Source organism: Sus scrofa, chromosome 9, assembly GCF_000003025.6.
Source record: "Sus scrofa isolate TJ Tabasco breed Duroc chromosome 9, Sscrofa11.1, whole genome shotgun sequence".
Classification (NCBI taxonomy): Eukaryota; Metazoa; Chordata; class Mammalia; order Artiodactyla; family Suidae; genus Sus; species Sus scrofa.
In genome coordinates this window covers 123,605,081-123,623,316 of record NC_010451.4, presented here as the reverse complement: position 1 = coordinate 123,623,316, position 18,236 = coordinate 123,605,081, and the positions used below count along the sequence as shown (strand labels likewise).

The window sequence follows — 18,236 nt, the reverse complement described above, 5'->3', positions numbered from 1 at the left end:
ATGATGACACATGATTCCTCACCTCACTTGTCCCAAGCACATCAATTCCTTGGCCCCTGACTCAGTTACACAAAACTGTGCAGCGAGGTGGACACATGTGCTCACATTTTAGAAAGCAATTTAGAAATCTTCTGCAGTTACCTTCTAATATACCTTGGGGGATATCCTTCCCCTCTCTCAGCAGCTTATCACAGAACCTCAGGTGAGGTCCACTCCTGGAGGAATTCTGGCAATTCTGTCCCTGTGCCTTGTTAGATTTCTAGCGATGTGTTAGAAAGCCTTAAAGACTGGCTCCCTGAGAGGACTGGTCAGCAGTGGCTAAAATATAGAATGTAAGGGAGAAGAGGCAAGAAATGCGGCTAGGTGGAATAGGAGGCTATGCAAATCTTTGAAAGCTTATGGAAGGAGCCAAAGAAAGATTACACTGTTGACATATAACCTGAGCCATACAGATGAAAACTTGCTTATTTCTAGTTGCTCTAGGATACAGGCTGGTCCCTCCGATGGAATTATACATATGTTTTCCTTTTTTATCTTTTTGGCCATGCCTGTGGCATGCAGACATTCCCAAGCCAGGAATCAAACCTGTGTCACGACAGCCACCCGAGCCACAGAAGTGACAACTCTGGATCCTTAACTCACTGTGCCACAAGGGAGCTCCCTGTACATACATTTTCTGAGGGCAACAGTCCTGCCCAGTATCTCCTTGTGTCCTCTATGATCACAGAACTGTGTCAGGCACACAAGAAGTAATGAAAAATACGTTGGTATTAAGTGGATCTGAATGGGCTGACCAAAGAGGGTACGTAGATTTTTAGATTTGCATAGAGCCAGATTCTTAGAAGGCAGGGAGGGGTAGAGTCTGTATTATCTGGAGTCTGAGATCCTTTCCAAATACTCTAGCCTATTCTAAGTGGCTGTTTCTCTCAATTTTCCATTCTCTGCCACTAGGAGGAAGCATCATTTCCCTTTGCCCTCTGAGACAGGGACCCTCTGTCCCATAATACAAACATGCATACATGACATACATGTAAAAACATATTCCACCAATATAAACCAGCGCCTGAAGCTTTGACCTTGATTGACCGGCAACATGTTGCCTGGTGTTTTGGCCAGTTGGCTCCAAAGCCCAAGACAGAGGGTTCTAGAACATGCAGTGCTCTCACCTCCAACTATCTCTGAAGGTACTGCCCCAAGAAAAACTACTTTCTGTGAAGCATCTGAAGAGTAGATGAATTCTGCTGGCAACAACTGGCAAGCTCAAAGATTACAGAATCCTATGTTGGGTAAAGGGGGTTAGGATGGGGTCAGTGGTCTTTTTCTGTTGAGTTTTCTACGACTCTGGGTCCCTAGGGAGTTTCCTCAGAAAATCAGTTCAGAGCGTGCTGGCCTTGTGTGTTGTAGCCTTCTGTTTATTTCATAGCGGTTGCAATATAGTGGCATGTGTGCTTCTGCCAGCAGCTTGAAGCCTTCTAACTAGAAATATAATGCCTCTCAAGAACTCAAAGTATGTTTTTCTCCAGGCCTGTGTTTGCAGGATTACCTCTGCCATCAGTGACAGTGAAACTAAAGGAAAGCTGTCTAATTTGATCATCACTGTCAATGTTCCAGTTAAACACTGTCTGAGTGTCTCAGGCTGTCCTGAAAAAGATTTGTCAATCAATTTAGCATAACTTCTCAAAGCTTGTGACATCAGAGGAGTTTAGGTTATTTCTGAGTCAAAAGACAGGGTGGCCAAGGCCAAGGACATAGTCAGCCTCACTCGCATGTACAGCTTCCATCCAAGTCAAGCCTTGGGCTGGCCTCCCGGGTAAACATCTTTAAGGAAGATTTGCTTTGAGAGGTGACTAGTGCCAAGACCAAGATTATAAGCTGCTATGTGTGTGAGAGGTGGAGACCATGCAAAGTTGTAGGAAGAAACTCAGCCTTTCTTCCTTTGAGGTTTGCTGAAATCTCTCCAGAGTTTTGAAAGGCAAAGTCAGCACTGTTGCTTTCATAAACATGTGCTGAGCCTGAACTCTTGCCCAGACCAAGGACACAGGAGGCAATGAGACTTGGAGTGCAGGCTTGGCCATCACACCTGTTGCAAATGGGCTTGCACTGGGCTAAGAGGCACAACCAAAGATAAGTCCTTTCTATGTGATATATTCATGGAAATAAATAATAAAACTATAAATGAAATATTTTTAAAACAGAAACATACCTTAAAACAAAATTCACTCACATTTTTGGAGCTGCTATTAGCATGGAGGTGTCACAATATGTATAATAAAAAAGAGATGATGTAGATAAATGCTACTGTATAACGTATGTACTTTCTAAATTATTATGAGCATGCAGAAGAAGGAGTTATTGGCAGGAGTTTTACTCTTTTTTTTTCCCCCCATAGAGATTTTGCAATACTAATGACAAAGAAAGCCTGGTGGAATCACCTACTGGGAAGGCAGTGGTCCAGCTTTGGGTAAATCTGATTCATTTACTCAGCAAATATTTATGGAGCACTTACCATGTGCTGTCAGGTTGTTGGGATACATCCGTTAACAAGAAGGAAGAAGATTCCTGTCCTTATTCTAGCAAAGAAAGCAGGATTCAAAGCACTTCCTCTTAAGTAATAGGTAGAAATCTATTTTTGTTGTTGTTGATAAAACTACTAAAAGCCGTAGGATTTCAAAACTCTTAATCCTGAAGTCTCACTAAACAACAGAACCAATAGGATTTAGAAGGATGGTTGGCCCACATAAGTCCTGAAAGCAGATTTGGAGCCAGTGTGGGCTTAGCAGTTGGCTCTCGGAAGTAAATAATAGAAAATAGTCTCATTTGCAGTATTTGACTTTTTTTTTTTTTTTTGGCAGTGGTGTTGTAAACACTCACTGTGGCCATTTCAAATTAACCATGAGATGTCCTTGAACCTGGTGTTGGGAAAATACGTACAATGGTTCTTAAGAGCTGGTGCAAACTGGCTCTGGGTCACCACAGACTCAGGGCCCATATGATAATGAAGCATCTGAAGCATCGCACATGGAAAGGGCATTGAAGTCCATGGACATTTGTTTCTTGTTCATGGTGTATGGCAATCAGTGCTGACAGAGGTGTCACAAGCGAATTGCTGCAAATACTCTTAATTCTTTAAGTCACCTCACTGATGCAGAAAAAACTTTTTTGGGAAAAAAGAAACATTAAACGTATACAGAATTTATTTGATTTATGAACTAGAGCAAAATATGTCTTTCTTCATATAAGTTCTTGTTATTTCCTTTAGGCCTTGGCAGCTATGCAGAGCATTGCAGTGAGAAGCTGCTGTCTTGGGGGAGCTTTACTGCTTTTGGAGATTTAATACTGATCTTGAACTTGAGGTATATAAAGGAATACCTGTGTCTGTTCTGCATTTCCTTATTGGATTAAGCAGATATTTTGTTTTCTTCTTAAGTTATATACTGAGGATAGTTAAACATTTCCTCTTGAAAAAAATCAGCCAGGCCGTTTTGTCAGATTCATGTTTATAGAGTCTGAGTCCTTCACGATGGACAAGTCAGTTACACCAAATTGTTCTGCCTGGATGTTTACTGCTTCTAATTTCACTGTATGTGTCTGGACCAACTTAGGTCTAAAGGACACTGTTGTTGTTGCTTTTCCAAAACCTGTGGAAAGGTGCTCATTCCTTTTTTTTTTTTTAAACAAACTTTGTTTCGCTTCTCCTAGGTGTGTCTGCATGAACTTCTATGCACCAGAAACTTTCATTTCAATGCTGAAATGTGGGGTAAGATTTTGGTGAAATTTTAAACAAATTTAGGGAACTACCTTAAGTAAATTCAACCAGGTATCACATGCAGTCTTACTTTGGAATTGTGAAAAAAAAATAATAATAAGAGTGGAAATATGGAAAGAGAATGCAATAGCTACAACAGCATAAACATTGACTATTAAGAATCAAAATAATATTCATAAAAAATATTCATTAAGTTAGGTGTCAACATTTGTAAGAAATGCACTGTTCCTGGCTTCGAGGTGGAAGAAGGCCGCCACAAGCTAAGGAATGTGGGCCGCATCTAGAAGCTGGAAAAGGCAAGAAAACAGTCTCCTCTAGAGCCTCTAGAAGGAATACAGTCCTGGTGACACCTTGGTCTTGGCCCAGTGAGACCCATATCAGATTTCTAACCTACAGAACTATAAGATAGTACATTTATGTTTTCTTAAGCCACTAGGTGTGTAATCATTTGTTACAACAGCCACAGGAAAGGAATGCATGTATGGTTCTCTACATTTTTGGTCTCTGCAGAGACAGGGTGGATGGGGCCAGGAGACTAGCTCTGGCACTTAGAATGGGGGATGGGTGTGATTTGCCCCCTACCTGGGCAATGTGCCATGACCTCTCTCTCTGGTGGTTGGACAGCTGAATGCAGAGGGTCAGTAGAGGGTCAAGGAGGCTCTAGTGGATGGCAGAGTCGCTGTTTGCAAGGAGCCTTGAATCTGAAGTCACCACTTGAAAGAGTGTTGCCTCTGGGAGCTGCCCCAACCAAATGCATGAGTCTTAATCCCCTGAGTTCCCAGAGTTCATTTTTCCCTGCAGCAGAGCTGCTTCTAGTCTAACTCCAGAATCTCCAAATCAGATTATTTTTTCTTTTTAAAAAATTTTTAAAGAGTTTTTTTTCTTTTTTTTTTTTTTAAGGGATCAAACTTCTACATGGGCAAAGTCAGAACTTTGTTGGGCTTCCTTAGCCTTAGTTTGTAATTCAGTCTTTTTAAAACTTCACGTAGCACATGGAGAGCATTGTAATCAAATTTCTATACTTAGGGCTTGTGACGGTCTTAAACCAGTGCTACTTTCTTGGCCACGGAGGCACCCACAGCCTCACAGTGCAGACAGACAGCTCATTGGTCTCTTACAGGCTCTTCTGGCCTTTTCCTAAATATGCTCTCCAGTGCCATAAATTTCTACTTTGTCCAGAGATTCCTTTTTCTTGGAATATGTACCCCACCCCTTCCTTTAAGCTCAGCTCAATTCCATCTCCTTCAAGATGCCTTTCTAGATTCTCCAAGGAATATGAATTTCCTTCCTCCATGATTCCCTGTGTTCTTTCGTAATACTTATTAATGGATCCCTGTCCTCTCTACCCAAGTACACACACAGGCACATCCTAAAATGTAGCTTCTAGAAGGCAAATATCATCCCAGGCTCACTGTGGTCCTTCACCATAAGATAGTGCTCTAGGGCAGTAAATGCTCTGTGCATTTGCAAATTTTAGTAAAACCTCTGTGGCTGGTGGAAGAGTTTTGTTTTGTTTGTTTAAGCAGACAGGATCACGTGGTGCCTTTTATATTATCATATAGGACTGGTCCATTTATATAGAGCAAGGGTCCCCCAAGATTCCTTGTTCATCAAAATCTGAATGACTAAACCAGGCACTGTGCTAAAGGGCCGGAGCACCACGTACCCTGTGGAACTATCAAATGTCACCCACTAGGACAGCTGCAAACCACATATAGAGTGTACCTACTACGTACCAGACTTTGGGCAGGTGATCGACATCAGCCTGAGCCTCTGGCCAGTCCTTCACTTTCTAGGACTTCTTCCCTTTCAGGGAAATTTGGCCTCCCAGCATCTGGGGAACAAGCTGCTTATTTGCTAATATCTGTTTGCACATCAGGGTTTTTTACTTTTAGGAACAGTTTGTCTCTCTGGCAGATCTCCGTGTTCCCATACCGTTGTTTATGATGTAACTAAGCATCTATCGTATAGAATTGAACTCAATTCTCTTTTGAAACTGCAAGAGATCTAACCCGCTCATTTTCTTTCCATTTAACATACGAGAGGGGTGTGTAGGAGCAGTTTATTAAGGGGGAGCTGTTTATTGAAGGATCCTGGGGCTAATCCCAGCCCATTATTTCTCCATTTCCTTACAGCTCACTGAGAAGGGTGGGAGAGAACAGGAACGGGGAGACTATTCTTTCCTGAGTGATTGTTTGGCCAATCCACAGGGATCCTGACTTTCCTACACCCATCAGGGAAGTAGCATCCAGAGGGTCATTCCAGGGACAGGGCTGGCTGTGTCAGGCTGTAATGAATGGTTCAGACTGAGAGGTGGAACTTGGCCAACAACAGGGAAAGACAATAATCATTGGAAAATTTAGGCATTGAGAATAAGATCCATGTCTGTCTTATGTCCCCTGGGTACCAACACAATGACTTGGCTTAGTAACTGTCCCATAATGTTTAAATTATGTTCAGTGAATGAGTGAATGAATGGATGCCGTATTCTTGCTTCCTTCTCCAAACACTCTTTATAAAATTACGGCATCTCATTCATGTCTCCTCTATAAATCGGGAATTTGGTGAGGCATGCTGTTTATTGCTTAGGAATCATTTTACTTAATCACAAAGGTCCCAGGGGTTCAGGCGGAAAAAAAAAAAAAAAAAAAAAAAAAACAGGTTTGGGAGAAAGAGTAGGATAGGATCTTCCTAGAGACTTTTCTTTCTTTTCTTTAATGGGCGCACCCATGGAAGATGGAAATTCCCAGACCAGGTATTGAAGCCCAGCCTCAGCTGTGGCCAGATCCTTTAACCCACTGCACCAGGCTGGGGAATGAACCTGTACCTCGACAGTGACCCAAGCTGCTGCAGTGGGATTCTTAATCCAAGGTGTCACAGCACAGTGAGGCTAGAGCCCCACTTCAACTCCTATAGAGTTGAAAGCTCTATAGGAGTTTCTGTCATGGCTCAGTGGTAACAAACTCTACTAGTATCCACGAGGACGCTGGGTTTGATAAGTGGGTTAAGGCTCTGGTGTTGCCGTGAGCTGTGGCGTAGGTCACAGACACGGTTCAGACCTGCTGTTGCTATGGCTGTGGTGTAGGCTGGCAGCTACAGCTCCAATTCGACCTCCATCCTGGGAACTTTCATATGCTGCAGGTTTGGCCCCCAAAAAGACCAAAAAAAAAAAAAAAAAAGAAAGAAAGAAAAAGAAAAGGAAAGAAAGCCCTATAGAACAAATATCAGCAGTATATGGCAATGGTTAATTAACTATTCTGCAGTCTGTGGCTCTGAATTCTAGTTCTGGTTCTCTACTGACCATGGGCAGGTTACTTAACCACCCTGCCTTCAATTTCTCACCCATAAAGTGGGGATGATAATAGTATCTATCTCATAAGATTGCTATGGATTAATTTGCGTGTTATTCATATAAAGTACTCAGCCCAGCCCAGGGACATAGTAAGCTCTGAAAAAATGAGAGCTATTATTATAATTAGCTCAAAGCAGAGCAGAACTTTGTAGACATATTTTGATGGCCTGACTGAAATGGGATTTAGCCTGGAGGAAGCAGAACCAATTAGGATCAGATAATTCATCAGAATTCCTTCTAAATGGATGTGTGTATATGTAGAAATGAATCATTTTGTTGTTTAGGAGAAATGATCAAAGCACTGTAAATCAACTATACATTAATAAAACATTTTTTAAATAAATTAAAAAATTTTTAAAAATTCCTTCTAGATTTGTAGTTCCAGATTTTCTCTTGCCTTGGTCCTTTCTCCAAATAAGAAAAATTTGGGGTTCTTTGAAATAAGGAGAATGGGTATATTTTCAAGGATAAGGTACAGTTTAGGGAAGCTCTCTGAAGGAAGAGTTTTCAGGGCTTGGCTCCTGCTTGGCTAAATGTTTTAAAGAACTTGAAAGCTGATGAAGAGCTGTCATTCATCTCCAGGGAGGGCTGGGTAAGAGGAAGTGGAACCCAATGGCAATTGAAGCACTTCCCGCTAGACAGGAAGAAATTCCCGGAAGCAATTTAGTTTCCACAGGAGGGCAGGTGATAGCCTTCCAGGAAAAAAAATTAATGAACTTTGTTGGGGTATAATTTTTTCTTTTTTCTTTTTTTGGCCACAACCATGGCATGCATAAGTTCCTGGGCCAAGGTTCAAATCCTCATCACAGCCAATACCATAGCCCCAGTGGTGACAACCTTAACCTACTGAGCCACCAGGGAGCTCTGAGATATAATTTACAAACAGCAACTTCATTCACTTATTGAATGGTGTTCGATGAGTTGTAACACATAACATGAATACTTCATGTAACTACTATCACAATCAAGATATAACACATTTCTGTTGGTCCAAAAGTTTTCCTCATTCCTTTTTAGAGCCAGCTTCCCTAACCTAACTCTTGGGTCCCGGGACATCACTGATCTGCTTTCTATCATCATTTTGCCTATCGTGGGATTTTGTATGAGTGGAGTCTCACAGTATGTACGCTTCTGTGTTTGGTGTCTTTTACTCATCCATGTTGTTATATACACCTGTCGTTTGTTCGTTTTTTAAACTGAGTTATGTTCTATTGTATAGATATACCACAACCTCTTTCATCTACCTACTCACATGTAGATGAACATTTGGGTTGTTTCCAGGTTGTGATCATGATAAAGTTACATGTATATACAAGTCTTCATGTGTATGTTTTCCAAAATGGATGTCCCATTTTACATTCCCAGCAAGCAGCGTGTGAGAGTTCTAGTTGCTCCAGCCTCACCAACAGCTGGTATTTGCATTAGGTATTATAACAGCCTCCTAAAAGTGTCCATGTTCTAATCCCCCAAGTCTGTGTATATGTCGCTGGGGCTGGCAAAAGAGACATCACAGCTATGACTAAGTCAAGGATCTTGAGATGGAAAGATTATTCTGGACTGTCTAAGCAGGCTGGTGTAAATCATAAGACTCTTTAAAAGATGAAATACAGGCAGAAGCATGAACTGGCAGCTATGGAAGGAGAGGTAACACATTTGGTTGTTTTATCTTAAACACATGGTTTATCCCACTCGTCACTGGTTGAACTGAGCCTTTAAACCTGGTTTGCCTAGTTTATATGTGCATTTACTCTGCTGCTCAGCCTCCTCAGTGCAAGACACTATTAGGACCCCTCGCAACAGAGAGATGCTTGCAGGATTTGCTGGATGACATTGGGAACCTGGGGAGAGGGTGATACAAGGAGCTGGGATGGGAGTTCCAAAGCCAAACTTTGCCTTCTTCTTCTTCTTTTTTTTTTTTTTTTTTTGTTTTTTTTTTGTTCTCTTGGGGCCACAACCACAACATATGGAAGTTCCTAGGCTAGGGGTCAGAGCTACTACTGCCGGCCTGCACCACAGCCACAACAAAGCCAGATCTCAGCCACATCTGCAACCTACATCACAGCTCAGGGCAACGCCAGATCCTTAACCCACTGAGCAGGGCCAGGGATGGAACCCACATCCTCATGTATACTAGTGGGGTTCATTACCACTGAGCCACAACAGGCACTCCCCAAACATTGCCCTTTAAACAAGTTTGGCAGCTTTCAGAGAGAAGATTTGTGATTCTATCCTCATGGACCACAGAAGTTCCTTAGCCCTTTGTCTATTATGGGACCATCCTATTTTTCTTATCTTGTAATCCCTAGTACCCAGTCCAGAGCCTGGTGAATGTGCAGTGCCTCATAACTGCTTGTTGAATTGCATTGAATACCAACCATCCTAGCCCAGAAAGACCTCAAGGGATCTGAGTTAGAGCAAAGCTCAGAAATAATGCAGCCCAGACTCCTGCTGGATGCAGGAATTCCCTTCCATTGTAAATCAGAGTGCTGTGATTGGGAGCAGAGGATCTGGAGACAGACTTCCTGGATTTGAGTCCTCGCTCCTGTTATTCAAATTCTATAAATATGGGCTGATTACTTAATTTCTGTGTGTCTCAATACTTTATAGGAATATTGTAAGATTTTTAACAAGATAACATATCGAAATTGTTTAAAGCAATGGACTGGTGCTAGGAAGTGTTCGGTGAGTGCTGACCGTCATTATTATCAGTTGTTATCATCAATGGCAGGAATACATTGAGGCGAACGTATCCTCTCGTAATTTGCATGCACTGATCCCAGACCTGTCTTCACATGAAACCTTTCAGAGAGCCAAAGACAGCTATGAGGTGCCTCCAGAGCTTTCTCTGAAGTTACGCACCCACACTTCTCTCCAGTCATGTTTTCTCATGCGACAGGATCTTCAGATCTTTTTTCCATTTTCTTACAGGTTTCTAGTTGCACCTGGAAGTGCCCCATTTGAACACAGTTGTTCAGGAGGAGGGCTGCGTGGGCTTAGTCCTCCAATCTAGGCACTATTCCAACTCAAAGCTAAGTGCCTGGGTCTCTGGGTGGAGATGGGGGTTGTGAACTGGTTGCTTACCCAGTTGTCATCTCGTTACACTCAGGCACCCGTCCATCCTGAATCTCAACTCTTTTAACTGAGGTTAGAGTGTGAGGTTCTGTGGGGTTTAACTCCTCCTTCCTTCACCCGTGGCCACTCCAGCACTCTGGGAGGGGAACAAAGTGGGCAGGCCGTCTTGAGTTTCTTCTAGTGCCACAAAAGCCAACTTCGATGTTTGAGGCAGAGTAACGGCCATGGACAAGCACTGGGAAATCCCTTAGACCCTATATCGCAGCTTCCCACACAGTGAACCCAGGGAGACCTGGCCTGACCTTCTAGCAAGAAGAATTTTAGGCAGAGAGAACTGCATTCCGAATTGCAGTTTTAAGAGTCTGGCCTTGATGTCTAGACACTCACTGTTCACGGTGTTAACCCCAAACTGCCCATTCCTTCCATCCTGCCTCCCTACTGCTGATTCCAGCTTATCTCTCCAACCTCAGCTCTCCCCAAGTCCTAAAAACCTACACTTATTCATTTGCTTCTCTCCATATATTTTAAACTCTACTACCAGACTCCCCTTTGGATAGGAGGCTCCATCAAAAATGCTAACATTCACCAAGCATTTACTATTTACTAGGCTAAGTGCTGTATATGAAATATATCATTTAAACCTCATAATGATCCCATGAGGTAGCTAAGGTTCCTGGCTCCATTTCACAAGTAAAGAAACTAGGGCTTAAGAGGTTAAATGTCTTGTCCAAGATCAACTAGCTGGTAGTGGTGGAATTTGGGTTGGTACCCAGTACCTCTGACTCTAGAGTGATAATGCCTCTTCCCATAGGAACCCTCTAGTAAATAATAATCCCCTCCCACTCGGTATCTCTGGATTCAAACAGGGAAAGAGAACCACTATGCACTATAGACAGTGGGTTTATTACAAATCTTAGACCTCACCTAATTACAGGAGGAACAGAGAACATGAAGGTATAGGTGGGGAGTTGAAGGATCAATGGCAGAGTCAGTGACACCGCTGAGCACATCCCACAGCAGGAGTGAAGCCATAAAGGAAAGCTCGTGGGAGGTCCGAGCCTCTGGTGAGGGGCCTAGACCCCAGGCTGCAGTTGGTCAGCAGGGTCAGGAGGTGGGAGAAGAGCAGACTGTGGAGCTGGTGCCATCATGGACCAACTGGAATCTGTAGCACTTCTTCATTTGTCACCACGTTTAATTACAGTGACCTTCAGAGGTCATAATGCTGCCTCACTTCAACTTTCTAAAGCTCATGCACTTTGGTGCAACTCTAACCCAAAACCAAAACGAGAAGGGAGTTCTGGGAAGCACACTTCTGGGTTAACCAAGCTGACCGTGCAAACCACCCCGTGTGGCAAATCATGCAAACCTCTTCCCGTGCATTACCCTCAAAAGCAGCTGGTGCACCCATCCGTGGGAGGGCCCAGACGTCACCCCGGAGTCTGCAAGTGCTAAAAACGCTCATCCGATTCAATCTTGCATTGCCTTCAGTTGTAATTCAGAGACTTAGTATATGACTAATGCTCATTTACTTTCTTTTTCTTATGTCAGAAGATTAGAGTTTATCATTTCAGTTTTGACCACTGGTCTAAAATGTAAAAGAGAACCAACAAGTTAACTTAAAAAAACAAACAAACAAAAAAACCCCAAACCTCTTGGAGTTCCTGTTGTGGCTCAGCAGAAATGAATCTGACTGGTATCCATTAGGACGCAGATTCAATTCCTGGCCTTGCTCAGTGGATTAAGGATACTGTGTTGCCATGAGCTGTGGTGTAGGTTACAGAAGCGGCTCGGATCTGCTGTTTCTGTGGCTGTGGCATGTAGGCCCACAGCTATAGCTCTGATTCAACCCCTAGCCTGGGAACCTCCATATGCTGCGGGTGTGGCCCCAAAGTGAAAAAAACAAAACTCTTTATAGACAGGCGAGGTGATGAATTTTTCAAGCATTAGAGTGTAGAAGACAATTAGCCCTGGGTCTGGATTCCATTTAAAACAAAAGGAAATTAAGTTTAAAAAAAAAAAAAAAAAAACCTTCAGTAGTTGTATGCCAAGGATTCCAGCAAAGACAAAACAGCCTGAAAGCACAGGATGAGTCATCATAATTGTTTGCCAAGGCTTCTCCAGCTCATAAGGACTGTACTTTCGTGCCAGGAGAATTCCTGTTTGCAGCTTACCGAGAGCAGTTGCCACAGCAGTAAGTTCATATTACCTGCTTACTATCAAAATTGGTATGGACAAATAAGAGCTATCATGGGGCAAAATTATTTTTCCAGAAGGACCTGGAACTCCTAAGTTATTGGCTCTCCTGCCTGCCTCACTGTATCCACAATCTTTGCACCAAATTCCTTCCCCCTTGCCTCAGCTCAACATCTATCTCTCATTGGTTTCATTGTCAGCAAGCTAAGAAATTCTCTCCAGCAACAATGCTAATTTTTCTCTAACATGTAAATTGCCATGGGTATTTAGAGGAGAAAAGCAGCCTTCTATGAGTATATGTGTGTTTTGTGTGTGTGCATGCATGTACACATAAGGCAGGTACCCTGAGATGAGCAGGACAGCCCTTCACCCTGAAGCACCATTGATTCATTACACAATTACTCAATTATTTATGGAGCATCTACCTCTATGCCAGGTACTGTGCCAAGTGATGTGGAAACCCTGGAGAATAAAATAGATGAATCATATCTTTTTTGGACAATGCCATTTTAAAATACTCTGCCGTATTCTCTATGAAAATTAATTTCTATCTATGAGAACTTTATCTGAGACGGTGAGTTTGGGAGACAGCATGACACATTCATTCCTCTCTATTTTTCGCATTTCACACACCCTCATCTCCACCCTATTACAGTGCTTATCTGGTTTCTGTAGACTAGTCTGTCAGTAGATCAGAGAGCAGGGGCCTGTGCGTCACTGTCTATTTCCTTACAGTGATTTGTCATTGACTTTCTGAAAGACAAAACGGAGGGCAACCATATCCTCAGAACATCAGTCACAAAGTCTTACCACCTGTTACCAGGTAGTAGCTCTCTCATGTCTTTTCCCCAGGCTCAGGCTGTAAGTTTTCTTGGGAGACACCATCCATTTATGTAAAAAACTCAAAAAAAGAAAAGGACAATAGCGATGCAGATTCACGTGGGACAGAGCTATTAAAGCATCTCAGACCAGCAATTTCCCTGAATTTCTCTGAATCAGAGTGATCACCACATTGTTGTATTTTCACTCAGACATTCCCAGACTCCAGGGACTTCGTGGCAATAGTTGCTACATTTGGGTAGTCCTGATGAATATTCAATTAAACATGTTTTCCAGCTTCAGCCAGACACCCTCAGGACACCCAGCCCAACAAAGCTTGCCTCTCTTTTTTCTGGAGATGGCTCTTTCAAACCTTCTCCATCCTCCTGTCAGTGCTGAGCTTTCAGCTTTCCCTTCACTTCCCACTTGACAGAAGACTTGGAGGAGGAGTCAGATGACAATTCCTTCAGCTTCCTGCCTGTCCCATGCCTACCCTTTCCTTGCCTTCCTCTTCTGATGAAAGAGGCACCTGCCCACTCCTCCCATCTGAGGCCAAAGCTGAGCCCCTGTTCTTCCCCCTCTGATCTGATCAGCATCCCCTCTGCTGGCTTCTTTCCAGAAGTTTTCACACATGATCTAATTTCTCCCATAAAAAAAAAAAAAAACCCTCTGTGTATGCCACAGAATCCTCCAGCTGCTGCCTTCTGCCCTCCTGCTCATGCATTTACACTCTCAGCGCCTTCTAGCTCAGTTTAGCCTATGATAGTTTGTCTTCTATAGTTTGCCATTACTCCACTGAAACTCTTTTGGGGATGATGTGTGTTAATTGCATAGGGATGGAACTAATCTTCCCTTCCCCTGACACCAGCTTCCCTTCTAACTTCTCTCCAGGGCTAGTTAACTTTTGGATGAATCTAGACTATGACCATGGCTTTTATGACCACTCTTAAATAATGAGAAACCCTCTGGTCACTCTAAGTCTCACAAACAACTTTATTTTCTTGTCTTGTCTTGTCTTGTCTTTTTTTAATGGTTGCACCCATGGCATATGGAAGCTCCCAGACCAGGAATCGAATCTGAGCTGCAGCTGTGAACTATGCCACAGCTGTGGCAACACTGGATCCTTAATCCACTGCATCAGACTTGGGTTGGAACTCGTGCTACTGCAAAGACAATGCCAGATCCTTAAGCTGCTGCCACCATGGGACCTTCCCAAACAACTTCGTTTTCTTTTATTTTTATGGCCACACCTGTGACCTATGGAAGTTCCCTGGCTAGGGTTTGAATCGGAGCTGCAGCTTCGAACCATGCCACAGCCTGTGGCAACGCTGGATTCTTAACTCACTGAGAAAGACCAGGGATGGAACCTGCATTTTCGCAGACACTATGTTGGTTTCTTAACCTGCTGAGCCACAGTGGGAACTCCTTCATTTTCAATATTAAATTGTCCAGTCCAACTTTCATTTAAGATTACATCTTGTCCTACCCCTGAGATCAGGGCAGCTCTAGGTGAGCCTGTTTGAGGAAGAGGACTGTGGATGGCTATGTAAGGCAGTTGTCTTGAGGCAAGGGATGCAGAGATTTTGCTGTAGAATTGTGCTTCCTCCTTTTTTTTTCTTTTTCTTTTTCTTTTTTTTTTTTGGGGGGGGGCATACCTGCAACATATGGAAGTTCCTGGCTAGGGGTGAAATTAGAGCTGCAGTCACCAGCCTATGCCACAGCCACAGCAATGTAGGATCCAAGCAGCAACTGTGACCTACCCTACCACTTGTGGCCAACACTGGATCCTTAACCCAGTGAGCAAGGTCAGGATCAAACCCACATCCTCATGGATGCTCGTCGGGCTCTTAACCTGCTGAGCCACAACAGGAAATCCCCTTACATGTTCTTTATTAGGCTTGGGTACTTTTTTATTTTTAACTTTTGCTGTAGGGACTGCAGTAATTCCAATGGACATTTTTCTGTCCCCAGTTGTCTTAGTTTGCTTGGGTTGCCATAACAGAATACTACAGGCTGGGTAACTTAACAGACACTTATTTTCTCATAGTTTTGGAGACTAGAAGTTTAAGATCAAGGTGCCTGTGTGGTTGGTTCCTGGTGAGGGTTCCCTTCCTGGCTTGTAGATGGCTACCTTCTCACTGTGTCCCCATGCGACCCTTGCTCATTGTGTGCATGCAGAGAGGGAGAGCGCGCTCAAGTGCTCTGGTCTCTCTTTCTCTTCTTCTCAGGATACTAATTCTACCAGCTCAAGGTTAACCTTGATTATTCTGTAAAGGCCTTATCTCCAAATATAGTCACATCAGGGGTTAGGGCTTCAGTATGTGAATTTAGAGGGGGAACATTCAGTCCTAAAAATACGCAATAGATTTGTTGAAAACAGTTGGGAATATCCAGCTCTTAAAATATTTCAGGGGCTTAAATGCAATGGGACCCCATGATATCAGTTAAGGTGAAGAAATTAATCAGCAGATAAATGCAAGTCTTGTTTTAATCTAGCTGTTGATCAACTTTGATTCTCTTCTGTAACCTGTCCAGGCTATTGGTTTATCCCAGTTAAATTTTACTTGAATCTCCCCCAAGAATTCCTATTTACTCTCCTAAATCTGACTCTGGGTGCTTATCAGGTCCAGAGGCCAAATTCTAGCCTCCCAAGTGATCCCCATGGATCCAGCTTCCTTGCCGTCAATGCACCTTGAGCATCCAGAGTTGCATCAGATGCCTCTGTGCTGGTGTCTGTCTGGCAGTCCCATTCCAAGGGGAAGCAGCAGTTACTCATGAGTCACAGTGCCCTCGCTGGAGCACATCACCTTGAAGGAGGACTGCCTTCATAGGATCCAAGAAATGAGTCCAAGTCAAAAACAACCAACCAGCGTTTCCAACAGAATGTCACTCTGAGGTGGCTCCATGTAAAATTTAAATAGGCAATGGTGAAAAATATTTTTTTTTTTTTGTCTTTTTGCCTTTTCTAGGGCTGCTCCTGTGGCAGATAGAGGTTCCCAGGCTAGGGGTCTAATCGGAGCTGTCACCACCGGCCTACACCACAGCCACAGCAATGCAGCATCTGAGCCACATCTACGACCTACACCACAGCTCAAGGCAACGCCGGATCCCTAACCCACTGAGCAAGGCCAGGGATCAAACCTGCAGCCTCATGGTTCTTAGTCGGATTCATTAACCACTGAGCCACGATGGGAACTCCCTGGTGAAAAATATAGTTGACAAATATTTTTACTTTATTTTTGTTAATATATCCTAATGGCTTTTCTTTCTTTCTTCCTTCTTCCCTTTCTCCTTCCTTCCTTCCTCCCTCCTTCCCTTCCCTTCTTTCTTCTGCTTTTCTTTCTTTCTTTATTGCTTTCCTTCCTTCCTAACTTCCTTCTTTATTTCATTTTCTTTTAAAAAAGCAATAGTCTTGGAGGATTTTTAAAAGTGAGGAGTGATCTTTGCAATTTAAATAGCAAAACACTGGCCATGAATTACTACATACACTTGATCCATAATACATTCAAAAAATTACTCCCCCATCAATATTTGTACAATTTATAGAAAACACTAAATAGCCAAAGTGAGACCATCTCAACTTTAAAACATCATTAAAAACTAGTCATATCCCATAATCAGTCTGTGTTATTCTCCATTATTTCTTTGCTCCACAACCAGACTTCAGTATGGTTCCTGATATTTTTCTCTGTATTCTCCCAACCATTGTGTGGGTTCAGCCATGCTTTAATAATACATGTAACTTTTTTTCAGGTTTTTTCCTGATTACAAAAGTATGCATTGTTAATGGCAAGAAATTTGAAAAATTCAGGTAAACATAAAGGATAAGCCAAACTCACTTATGAACAGAAATAACCATGGTGAACATTTTGCTGCCTTGTTTTTAGCTTGTACATATGACACTTATTTGTCATTCACACATCCATCCATTCATTCACTTATTTTTCCAACAATTATTTGTTGGCATCTCTCAATAGCTTGCCTTCTAGTGGGAAATGAAACAATAAATAAAATATCAGGTCGTGATAAAAGAGGGTGATACGGTGCAAGTAATATTTAAGTTGAAACCTGAATGGCAAGAAAAAGCCTTGGGAAGATTGAAGGAAAAACGCTTTAGGCAGAAAAGAATCAGCACTGTTGTTTATAGTAGCAAATATATTCAGTCTAATTGTCCTTCGATAGGAATTTGTTAAACATTCATGGTAGTTCCATAAAATAGAGCCTCTTATAGTTGCTAAAAAATAAGCTGGATCTCTCTGTATACATGGATATGGAAAGATCTTCTAGATGTATTTGTTAACCAAAATAGGATTGTATTATATACACATCTTAAAAAACTATTTTTTCAAGTGATATCTGAGAAGCCTTTTTCTGTGTTATTGAACACCGCTTTGTTTGTTTGTTTGTTTTAGAAGTTTAGGGGTTAAGTCAGAGCTGCAGCTGCTGGCCTGCCACAGCCACAGCAAATGCTGGATACAAGCTGTGTCTGTGACCTACACCACAGCTCATGGCAACACTGGATCCTTAACCCACTGAGTAAGGCCAGGTATCGAACCCTCATCCTCATGGGTACTAGTTGGGTTCATTACCTCTGAACCACAACGGGAACTCCCTTGAATGCTCTTCTGCAATGTCATGTGTAATGCTGCATGGTCTCCTTACTTTGGATGACCGTGTTTTAATTAGTCAGTCATCATTGGATTGTTTCCAGTGTTTTCTGCTTATCAAAACATTGTTACAGCCAAGTTTTGTACATCTCTGGTTATGGTTATATGTTTAGAAGATATTAGAAGCAATATTCCTGAGTCAAAGGATTGATTCAGAGGCTTTTGGTGGGAGTTCCTGTCGTGGTGCAGCGGAAATGAATCCGACTAGCATCCATGAGGACACGGGTTTGATCCCTGGCCTTGCTCAGTGGGTTAAGGATCTGGCATTGCCATGAGCTGTGGAGTAGGCCAGCAGCTCTAGCTCCGATTAGACCTCCAGTCTGGGGATCTCCATATGCTGTGGGCGCAGCCCTAAAAAAGCAAAAAC

The 18,236-nt window shown here is 42.7% G+C and overlaps 1 long non-coding RNA gene across 1 annotated transcript in view; it reads left to right on the top strand.

Annotated features, from left to right (window-relative positions):
* ZNF648 overlaps positions 1-18,236 on the top strand; it is a 200,904-nt gene that overhangs the window by 83,376 nt on the left and 99,292 nt on the right. The window contains exons 5-7 of the long non-coding RNA XR_002347093.1: positions 2,390-2,461; positions 3,260-3,353; positions 3,700-3,757. This is a non-coding gene — a long non-coding RNA (zinc finger protein 648). The remainder of the gene's footprint in view (positions 1-2,389; positions 2,462-3,259; positions 3,354-3,699; positions 3,758-18,236) is intronic.